We start from the raw sequence: 12,447 nt of genomic DNA on the forward strand, positions 1-12,447 counted from the left end.
TTTGATTTGAGGCTCTCTGTGGAGACACAGGCCTCTCCTGGGTGATTTCCTGCCCCGTGTGTCCTCTCATGCCTTTCTTACTCTCTAAAACCAAACCCTAGGCCGTTAAGCCAGAGCATTTTAAAAATGGTGGGAGGCAAGGCGGATGTCTGGATAGATTGTGCCTCTGTAGCTTGGATGTCTGGATGTGAGCCAACTCGACAGGTAGAGACTAGTCTCCCTCATACTCCATATTCCCATAACTTTTACAGTCACCCCCCCCCCTTTAAGTATCTGCTAGTGTGCAGACAGTGGCTGAATCAGGTTCACAAAGAGAGAGACTATATGGGCCTGTGCTGATGCACTATGTTATGTCTGATAGACTGACGTTTCATTGTGCTGAACTCAGGGAAAGAGAGAGCAACGTACTGTGAGACAATACAGCTACGGAGAACACCGCGGATTTGGACGGTCAGAACTGAGGTGAGTTTGGGAACCCTGCAGGCTGCTGTTTATAATACCGAGGAATACCGAGCCACGCACCAGACCACTTACCCCCTCAAAGTCCTCAGTCAAGAATCAGCATTAATTGACAGCTGTAGATATGATATGAATTCCGGTGCAATAGGGTGTACAATAAATAAAGCTTTATCTTTAATTCTATCGCGACCACCAAAATGTGTTCTGGCTGTATTTAGTCAACAGTAGTCACAGTTGAGAACTCAGCAATAAAGTTGTTGTTGTTGTTGTTGTTGTAGCTTTTTTTCCAAAGAGGCTACTGTTATTTTTAGTCAAATGTTTAGATCAAAGGACACACATGAAAACATTCACTTTCCCTTCTCATCTCCTGTACTACTTCTTTAGTGAGTATAAACAGATGCACCCACTGGGTCCATGGACTTACGATTAATACCCTGTCTGTGTGGTAGGGGGTAAACAGGGCTTTGTGTATTACTATGCTAATATCCTGTCTGTGGTAGGGGATAAACAGGGCTTTGTGTATTACTATGCTAATATCCTGTCTGTGGTAGGGGGTAAACAGGGCTTTGTGTATTACTATGCTAATATCCTGTCTGTGGTAGGGGTAAACAGGGCTTTGTGTATTACTATGCTAATATCCTGTCTGTGGTAGGGGGTAAACAGGGCTTTATGTATTACTATGCTAATATCCTATCTATGTGGTAGGGGGTAAACAGGGCTTTGTGTATTACTATGCTAATATCCTGTCTGTGGTAGGGGGTAAACAGGGCTTTGTGTATTACTATGCTAATATCCTATCAATGTGGTAGGGTGTAAACAGGGCTTTGTGTATTACTATGCTAATATCCTATCAATGTGGTAGGGGGTAAACAGGGCTTTGTGTATTACTATGCTAATATCCTATCAATGTGGTAGGGGGTAAACAGGGCTTTGTGTATTACTATGCTAATATCCTATCAATGTGGTAGGGGGTAAACAGGGCTTTGTGTATTACTATGCTAATATCCTATCAATGTGGTAGGGTGTAAACAGGGCTTTGTGTATTACTATGCTAATATCCTATCAATGTGGTAGGGGTAAACAGGGCTTTGTGTATTACTATGCTAATATCCTATCAATGTGGTAGGGTGTAAACAGGGCTTTGTGTATTACTATGCTAATATCCTATCTATGTGGTAGGGGGTAAACAGGGCTTTGTGTATTACTATGCTAATATCCTGTCTATGTGGTAGGGGGTAAACAGGGCTTTGTGTATTACTATGCTAATATCCTATCTATGTGGTAGGGGGTAAACAGGGCTTTGTGTATTACTATGCTAATATCCTGTCTGTGTGGTAGGGGGTAAACAGGGCTTTGTGTATTACTATGCTAATATCCTGTCTGTGTGGTAGGGGATAAACAGGGCTTTGTGTATTACTATGCTAATATCCTGTCTATGTGGTAGGGGGTAAACAGGGCTTTGTGTATTACTATGCTAATATCCTGTCTATGTGGTAGGGGGTAAACAGGGCTTTGTGTATTACTATGCTAATATCCTGTCTATGTGGTAGGGGGTAAACAGGGCTTTGTGTATTATTATGCTAATATCCTGTCTGTGGTAGGGGGTAAACAGGGCTTTGTGTATTACTATGCTAATATCCTATCAAATCAAATCAAATTTATTTATATAGCCCTTCGTACATCAGCTGATATCTCAAAGTGCTGTACAGAAACCCAGCCTAAAACCCCAAACAGCAAGCAATGCAGGTGTAGAAGCACGGTGGCTAGGAAAAACTCCCTAGAAAGGCCAAAACCTAGGAAGAAACCTAGAGAGGAACCAGGCTATGTGGGGTGGCCAGTCCTCTTCTGGCTGTGCCGGGTGGAGATTATAACAGAACATGGCCAAGATGTTCAAATGTTCATAAATTACCAGCATGGTCGTATAATAATAAGGCAGAACAGTTGAAACTGGAGCAGCAGCACGGTCAGATGGACTGGGGACAGCAAGGAGTCATCATGTCAGGTAGTCCTGGGGCATGGTCCTAGGGCTCAGGTCCTCCGAGAGAGAGAAAAAAAGAGAGAATTAGAGAGAGCATATGTGGGGTGGCCAGTCCTCTTCTGGCTGCGCCGGGTGGAGATTATAACAGAACATGGCCAAGATGTTCAAATGTTCATAAATGATCAGCATGTTCGAATAATAAGAAGGCAGAACAGTTGAAACTGGAGCAGCAGCACGGCCAGGTGGACTGGGGACAACAAGGAGTCATCATGTCAGGTAATCCTGGGGCATGGTCCTAGGGCTCAGGTCCTCAGAGAGAGAGAAGGAGAGAATTAGAGAAGGCACACTTAGATTCACACAGGACACCGAATAGGACAGGAGAAGTACTCCAGATATAACAAACTGACCCTAGCCCCCCGACACATAAACTACTGCAGCATAAATACTGGAGGCTGAGACAGGAGGGGTCAGGAGACACTGTGGACCCATCCGAGGACACCCACGGACAGGGCCAAACAGGAAGGATATAACCCCACCCACTTTGCCAAAGCACAGCCCCCACACCACTAGAGGGATATCTTCAACCACCAACTTACCATCCTGAGACAGGGCCGAGTATAGCCCACAAAGATCTCCCCCATGGCACAACCCAAGGGGGGCGCCAACCCAGACAGGATGACCACATCAGTGAATCAACCCACTCAGGTGACGCACCCCTTCCAGGGACGGCATGAGAGAGCCCCAGTAAGCCAGTGACTCAGCCCCTGTAATAGGGTTAGAGGCAGAGAATCCCAGTGGAAAGAGGGGAACCGGCCAGGCAGAGACAGCAAGGGCGGTTCGTTGCTCCAGAGCCTTTCCGTTCACCTTCCCACTCCTGGGCCAGACTACACTCAATCATATGACCCACTGAAGAGATGAGTCTTCAGTAAAGACTTAAAGGTTGAGACCGAGTTTGCGTCTCTGACATGGGTAGGCAGACCGTTCCATAAAAATGGAGCTCTATAGGAGAAAGCGCTGCCTCCAGCTGTTTGCTTAGAAATTCTAGGGACAATTAGGAGGCCTGCGTCTTGTGACCGTAGCGTACGTGTAGGTATGTACGGCAGGACCAAATCAGAGAGATAGGTAGGAGCAAGCCCATGTAATGCTTTGTAGGTTAGCAGTAAAACCTTGAAATCAGCCCGTGCTTTGACAGGAAGCCAGTGTAGAGAGGCTAGCACTGGAGTAATATGATCAAATTTTTTGGTTCTTGTCAGGATTCTAGCAGCCGTATTTACCACCAACTGAAGTTTATTTAGTGCTTTATCCGGGTAGCCGGAAAGTGGAGCATTGCAGTAGTCTAACCTAGAAGTGACAAAAGCATGGATTAATTTTTCTGCATCATTTTTGGACAGAAAGTTTCTGATTTTTGCAATGTTACGTAGATGGAAAAAAGCTGTCCTTGAAATGGTCTTGATATGTTCTTCAAAAGAGAGATCAGGGTCCAGAGTAATGCCGAGGTCCTTCACAGTTTTATTTGAGACGACCGTACAACCATTAAGATTAATTGTCAGATAAATGTTAGCAACACCTCCGCCTTTGCGGGATGCACGGGAGATATGGTCACTAGTGTAGCCAGGAGGTGAGGCCTCATTTAACACAGTAAATTCATCAGGCTTAAGCCATGTTTCAGTCAGGCCAATCACATCAAGATTATGATCAGTGATTAGTTCATTGACTATAATTGCCTTTGAAGTAAGGGATCTAACATTAAGTAACCCTATTTTGAGATGTGAGGTATCATGATCTCTTTCAATACTGACAGGAATGGAGGTGGTCTTTATCCTAGTGAGATTGCTAAGGCAAACACCGCCATGTTTAGTTTTGCCCAACCCAGGTCGAGGCACAGACACGGTCTCAATGGTGATAGCTGAGCTGACTACACTGACTATGCTAGTGGCAGACTCCGCTATGCTGGCAGGCTGGCTAACAGCCTGCTGCCTGGCCTGCACCCTATTTCATTGTGGAGCTAGAGGAGTTAGAGCCCTGTCTATGTTGGTAGATAAGATGAGAGCACCCCTCCAGCTAGGATGGAGTCCGTCACTCCTCAGCAGGTCAGGCTTGGTCCTGTTTGTGGGTGAGTCCCAGAAAGAGGGCCAATTATCTACAAATTCTATCTTTTGGGAGGGGCAGAAAACAGTTTTCAACCAGCGATTGAGTTGAGAGACTCTGCTGTAGAGCTCATCACTCCCCCTAACCTATCTATGTGGTAGGGGGTAAACAGGGCTTTGTGTATTACTATGCTAATATCCCATCTATGTGGTAGGGGGTAAACAGGGCTTTGTGTATTACTATGCTAATATCCTATCCATGTGGTAGGGGGTAAACAGGGCTTTATGTATTACTATGCTAATACAGTAGTCATTGGACTGGTTCTTGGGGCAGTAATTGTCTAATTTTGTAGCAGTGTTTTTAGATACTGACAAAGCCACTGAACGTTTACTTTCATTCACAATCTGACATCGGTATTGTATGGTATGACTCCAGTCCCAAGTACAGACGCTAAGTACAGACACCAAGTACAGACACCAAGTACAGACGCCAAGTACAGACACCAAGTACAGACACCAAGTACAGACACTAAGTACAGACACCAAGTACAGACACTAAGTACAGACACTAAGTTCAGATACTTAGTTCAGACACATCCCAATGGGAACAGAGGTCTAGTTTAGATTTACATTAGATTGAGTTGTAAACTAACATTTAATTCAACGTGAAATCAAGGTTAAAAGTTGGGTGAAAAAAAAGACAAAATGACTTTACGTTGATGACTTTACGTTGATGACTTTACGTTGATGACTTTACATTGACGACTTTACGTTGATAACGTTGATGACTTTACGTTGACGATGTTGACGACTTTACGTTGACGACTTTACGTTGATGACTTTACGTTGATGACTACGTTGACGACTTTACGTTGACGACTTTACGTTGATGACCTTACGTTGATGACTTTACGTTGATGACTTTACGTTGATGACCTTACGTTGATGACTTTACGTTGATGACTTTACGTTGATGACTTTACGTTGATGACCTTACGTTGATGACTTTACGTTGATGACGCGTTGATGACTTTACGTTGATGACTTTACGCTGACGACTTTACGTTGATGTCTTTACGTTGATGTCTTTACGCTGACGACTTTACGTTGATGTCTTTACGTTGATGTCTTTACGTTGACGACTTTACGTTGATGTCTTTACGTTGATGACGTTGATGACTTTACGTTGACGACTTTACGTTGACGACTTTACGTTGACGACTTTACGTTGACGATGTTGACGACTTTACGTTGATGACGTTGATGACTTTACGTTGACGACTTTACGTTGACGACTTTACGTTGATGTCTTTACGTTGATGACTTTTAGCAAAAAAACAATCCACATTGATACCACATCATCATATGGATTTTTTGGGGGGAGAGTTGAAATTACAACCAGTTTTTTTGCACAGTGGGATTGTATCTGTTTTGATCCACTTGATTTCTATGATACTGTGCAATGTATTTTTTCAGACTACATAAATGGTTATGTGAAAGTGCTGTCTGGAGTTTGGGCTTGCAAGTCCATTCGTAATCGAAGATATATTGTCCTTCTCTGTTATGTCTTGAACCTAAAATCTAATTAAGACAACAACAAAAAAGGTCTGTTTGGCCATAGAGAACGGACTTATTTTAGCCTTCGTCATGAGTCCAGAATATAAAATCTGTTTTGTTATTTACCCATCTTTGAGCTCCGTAAATGCGAATGAAGCCAATGACATACAGTACCAGTCAAACGTTTGGACACACCTACTCATTCCAGAGTTTTTCTTTATTTTTACTATTTTCTACACAAGACTTGCCTAAAGCTCCCCCAGTACCATTTGAAAAAATTTATGGAAATACTGTATATATGGCTTAGTAGAAAAGTTATTTTATATATACACAATCACCTGACCTCAACCCAATTGAGATGGTTTGGGATGAGTTGGACCGCAGAGTGAAGGAAAAGCAGCCAACAAGTGCTCAGCATATGTGGGAACTCCTTCAAGACTGTTAGAAAAGCATTCCAGGTGAAGCTGGTTGAGAGAATGCCAAGAGTTGTCATAACACATGATTCCATATGTGTTATTTCATAGTTTTGATGTCTTCCCTATTATTCTACAATGTAGAAAATAGTAAAAGTAAAGAAAAACCCTTCAATGAGTAGGTGTGTCCAAACTTTTTACTGGTACTGTACATGCGATATTTCTGTCAAATCCAGTTACAGTATTTGTTTGCCTTCAGCTCAATGCACTTACCATTCCTACATGTATCAAACAAATTGTTTTAAAAGTGAGAGGAATAGAGGGGCTCCCGAGTGGCTCAGTGCTAGAGATCCTGGTTCGAGTCCAGACCGGGAGACACATGGGGTGGCACGCAATTGGCCCAGCGTCGTCCGGGTTACAGGAGGTTTTGGCCGGCAGGGATGTTCTTGTCCCATTGCGTACTAGCGACTCCTGTGGCGGGCCGGGCACAATGCACGCTGACACGGTGGTGTACAGTGTTTCCTTCAACACATTGGTGCGGCTGGCTTCCGGGTTAAGCGGGCATTGTGTCTAGAAGCAGTGCGGATTGGCTGGGTTATGTTTTGGAGTAAGCATGGCTCTCTACCTTCACCTCTCTCGAATCCGTACGGGAGTTACGGGACAAGACTGAACTACCAATTGGATACCACAACATCGGGGAGAAAAAATTGTAAAAATAAATAAAATTAAAAAATATTTACATGAGGAGTTTTCTTTGGGGCAGTATGTACTGTATCTAGCATCTCAGAGTAGGAGTGGGGATATAGGATCAGGCCCCTACCGTCAATGAATCTGTGATCTAAAATTAAAACTGATCCTAAATCATCCCTCTTCCTCTGAGACACTTCATACATATGGCTCCTCTACACAAAGACCTATTCACAAAAGCGCCCGGCTAATTGCTTCCGCAGATGCAAAACTCCATTAGCTCATTCTGAGGGAACTTACCCAGCTGTTCACACCCAGCCACACTAGGCCATTTCACAGTTAAATTCCTCTGTTATTAGCTTTTAAATGAGGGGGTTGGGTTGGAAGCTCCAGGCTACCATAAAATGTTTACCGAAAGATGTAATGTCTCTGTTTACATCCCAAATGGCACCCTATTCTCTAGTTAGTGGACTACTTTTCACCAGAGCTCTATGAACTACATAGGGAATAGGGTGTGATTTGGAACGCATCCTATGACTGTCATTAGAACAGTTGCCAACAAGCAGGGGCAGGGTGAGATCGGCAGTCTGTTACAGTTCCTGGTTGTAAAGCTGTGTTGACTGTGAAGGCCACTTGCAGGTTTCCTCTGTGGATCTTAGTGGGGGAAGGGACTTTCTGGCAACTTTCACATTTGTTATTCAAAACAATATATATACAGTGGGCTCCAAAATTACTGTCACCGCACGAACAATACTTAAAATAATATAAACAATCTAATTATAGAGATGAACTCAAAATACCAACATGTGAGAAATACTGGACTTTATTAATGTTTCAGTGGAACCAACCAAAATCATACAATTATTTAATACAAAATACATTTCACCAAAATCAAGGTTTCATAATTATTGTCACTCCTCATTTAGTACTTAGTGCCACCACCTCTGTCAAGGATAACAGCATGGTTTTTTCCTGTAATGTTTGACAAGGTTAAGGAACACATTTGGAGGGATTTTGGACCATTCCTCTATGCAGATCCTTCACATTCTTGGGTTTGCGCTTATCAACTGCCCACAGGTTTTGGATTGGATTGAGGTCCGGCCACTGAGATGGCCATGGCAGAACATTGATTTTGTTGTCACAGAACCATTTCTGTGTGAATTTTGAGGTATGTTTTGGGTCATTGTCTTGTTGGAAAGTCCACATACGGCCAAGTCCCAGCCTTCAGGCAGAGGCAACCAGATTGTCAGCCAAAATTGCCTGATACCTGGTGGAATTCATTATGCCATCAATCTTAACCAGTGCCCCTGGATCTCTGGAATTAAAACAGCGCAAAAACATCACTGACCCCCCTCCATATTTCACCGTGGGTATGAGGTGCCCCTGAACCTCTGGAATTAAAACAGCCCAAAAACATCACTGACCCACCACCATATTTCACCGTGGATATGAGGTGCCTCTCCTTGTTGCATCTCTGTTTCACCGTGGGTATGAGGTGCTTCTCCTTGTATGCATCTCTGTTTCCCCATGGGTATGAGGTGCCTCTCCTTGTATGCATCTCTGTTTCACCGTGGGTATGAGGTGCCTCTCCTTGTATGCATCTCTGTTTCGACGCCGAACATGCCGATGCTGTATCTGACCAAAACGTTACATTTTGGGCTCATCTGACCAGCATCTGTGTCTTGTGGTCAGAAAGGGCTTTCATCCGGCAACCCTTCCAAAGAGCCTGTGGATGTGGAGTTGGTGTCTGATGGTGCTTTTTGAAACCTGGTGACCTCAAGACGCCACCAAGGCCTGCAATTCTTTCACAGTGATTCTGGGGGTTTTGTTGCTTCTCTCACGATCCTCCTCCCTATCCTGGGTGGCAAAACAGTTTTCAACTGTTCGCATATCTTTTAAATGTTTTTATAATTGCCCTGACAGTGCTCAGTGGTATATTCCATCGTTTGTGGATCTTCTTGTAGCCATTACCAGATTTATGAAGGTCTACGGCCATCTGTCTCTTTTGAACAGCCAGTTCTGTTGTTTTCTTCATGGTGTTGGATGACAGCGGGATATTGCATGTGTGTTACCTTATTTTAATAACTTAGTGAAACAGGAAGTGATGTAATGGCTCAATATAGTTCCTTAAGACTTAGATAAACTTTAATAAGTGGAATTTAATTCCTGGTTTAATGTTGGTAGATGTTATTTACAATAATCTTTAAGGGTGCCATTAATTGTGAAATTTTGATTTGGAGGGCATGGATTTTTAATTAAATCAATAAATTATTTTGGTTGGTTCCATTGAAACATTAATAAAGTACAGTATTTTTCACATGTTGGTATTTTGAGTTTATCTCTATAATTATATTGTTTATATTTTTTTTAAAGTATTGTTTGTGCATTGCCAGTCAGTGGTGACAGTAATTTTGGAGCCCACTGTATATACATTTAACCTTTTATTTAACCTGGCAAGTTAGTTAAGAAAAAAATATTATTTAGATTGACGGCCTACCAAAATGCAAAAGACTTCCTGCGGGGACGAGGGCTGGGATAAAAAATATTTTTTTTTAAATAAAACTATAGGACAAAACACACATCACGACAAGAGAGACAACACAACTCTACATAAAGAGAAACCTAAGACAACAACATGGCAAGGCAGTAGCATAGCATGACAGCAATACCTATTGCATTGCTTCAATTTTCCCTTTGTCCCAGTTTTCTCTGCCATCATAAATCCTCTCTAGACAAAGTTTGGGTCAATTCCATCAAGAAAATGGGAAATGGAATTTCAGTTTACTTCCTGAATATGTTTCATACATACACGGAGCCAGTCACCTCATACACTGAGCTAGTCACTTCATACACTGAGCCAGTCACCTCATACACTGAGCCAGTCACCTCATACACTGAGCCAGTCACCTCATACACGGAGCCAGTCACCTCATACACTGAGCCAGTCACCTCATACACGGAGCCAGTCACCTCATACACAGAGCCAGTTACCTCATACACTGAGCCAGTCACCTCATACACGGAGCCAGTCACCTCATACACTGAGCCAGTCACCTCATACACAAAGCCAGTCACCTCATACACTGAGCCAGTCACCTCATACACTGAGCCAGTCATCTCATACACTGAGCCAGTCACCTCATACACTGAGCCAGTCACCTCATACACTGAGCCAGTACACGGAGCCAGTCACCTCATACACTGAGCCAGTCACCTCATACACGGAGGCAGTCACCTCATACACAGAGCCAGTTACCTCATACACTGAGCCAGTCACCTCATACACGGAGGCAGTACACAGAGCCAGTTACCTCATACACTGAGCCAGTCACCTCATACACGGAGCCAGTCACCTCATACACTGAGCCAGTCACCTCATACACAAAGCCAGTCACGTCATACACTGAGCCAGTCACCTCACACACTGAGCCAGTCACCTCATACACTGAGCCAGTCACCTCATACACTGAGCCAGTCACCTCATACACTGAGCCAGTCACCTCATACACTGAGCCAGTCACCTCATACACTGAGCCAGTCACCTCATACACGGAGCCAGTCACCTCATACACTGAGCCAGTCACCTCATACACTGAGCCAGTCATCTCATACACGGAGCCAGTCACCTCATACACTGAGCCAGTCACCTCATACACTGAGCCAGTCACCTCATACACTGAGCCAGTCACCTCATACACTGAGCCAGTCACCTCATACACTGAGCCAGTCACCTCATACACTGAGCCAGTCACCTCATACACTGAGCCAGTCACCTCATACACTGAGCCAGTCACCTCATACACGGAGCCAGTCACCTCATACACTGAGCCAGTCACCTCATACACTGAGCCAGTCACCTCATACACGGAGCCAGTCACCTCATACACTGAGCCGGTCACCTCATACACTGAGCCAGTCACCTCATACACTGAGCCGGTCACCTCATACACTGAGCCGGTCACCTCATACACTGAGCCGGTCACCTCATACACTGAGCCAGTCACCTCTACACGGAGCCAGTCACCTCATACACTGAGCACTGAGTCACCTCATACACGGAGAGTCACCTCATACACTGAGCCGGTCACCTCATACACTGAGCCAGTCACCTCATACACTGAGCACTGAGTACACTGAGCCGGTCACCTCATACACGGAGCCGGTCACCTCATACACTGAGTCACCTCTACACGGAGCCAGTCCCCTCATACACTGAGCCAGTCACCTCATACACGGAGCCGGTCACCTCATACACTGAGCCAGTCACCTCATACACTGAGCCAGTCACCTCATACACGGAGCCAGTCACCTCATACACTGAGCCAGTCACCTCATACACTGAGCCAGTCACCTCATACACGGAGCCAGTCATCTCATACACTGAGCCAGTCACCTCATACACGGAGCCAGTCACCTCATACACAGAGCCAGTCACCTCATACACTGAGCCAGTCACCTCATACACGGAGCCAGTCACCTCATACACTGAGCCAGTCACCTCATACACGGAGCCAGTCACCTCATACATGGAGCCAGTCACCTCATACACTGAGCCAGTCACCTCATACACTGAGCCAGTCACCTCATACACAGAGCCAGTCACCTCATACACTGAGCCAGTCACCTCATACACGGAGCCAGTCACCTCATACACAGAGCCAGTCACCTCATACACGGAGCCAGTCACCTCATACACTGAGCCAGTCACCTCATACACTGAGCCAGTCACCTCATACACGGAGCCAGTCACCTCATACACTGAGCCAGTCACCTCATACACGGAGCCAGTCACCTCATACACTGAGCCAGTCACCTCATACACGGAGCCAGTCACCTCATACACTGAGCCAGTCACCTCATACACGGAGCCAGTCACCTCATACACTGAGCCAGTCACCTCATACACTGAGCCAGTCACCTCATACACGGAGCCAGTCACCTCATACACTGAGCCAGTCACCTCATACACTGAGCCAGTCATCTCATACACGGAGCCAGTCACCTCATACACTGAGCCAGTCACCTCATACACTGAGCCAGTCACCTCATACACTGAGCCAGTCACCTCATACACTGAGCCAGTCACCTCATACACTGAGCCAGTCACCTCATACACTGAGCCAGTCACCTCATACACTGAGCCAGTGAGCCAGTCACCTCATACACTGAGCCAGTCACCTCATACACGGAGCCAGTCACCTCAAAAGCCAGTCACCTCATACACTGAGGTCACCTCATACACGGAGCCAGTCATCTCACACTGAGC

At 44.9% G+C, this 12,447-nt stretch overlaps 1 protein-coding gene across 2 annotated transcripts in view; it reads left to right on the forward strand.

Moving 5' to 3' along the window:
* Positions 1–279: 279 nt before the first annotated feature.
* LOC112233515 (ephexin-1) overlaps positions 280–12,447 on the forward strand; it is a 36,084-nt gene continuing 23,916 nt past the window's right edge. For both annotated transcript variants that reach the window (XR_006083495.1, XM_042322596.1), the window contains exon 1: positions 280–462. The gene's annotated coding sequence lies outside the window, so the exon portion shown is untranslated. The remainder of the gene's footprint in view (positions 463–12,447) is intronic.

Source organism: Oncorhynchus tshawytscha, linkage group LG05 (assembly GCF_018296145.1).
Source record: "Oncorhynchus tshawytscha isolate Ot180627B linkage group LG05, Otsh_v2.0, whole genome shotgun sequence".
Classification (NCBI taxonomy): domain Eukaryota; kingdom Metazoa; phylum Chordata; class Actinopteri; order Salmoniformes; family Salmonidae; genus Oncorhynchus; species Oncorhynchus tshawytscha.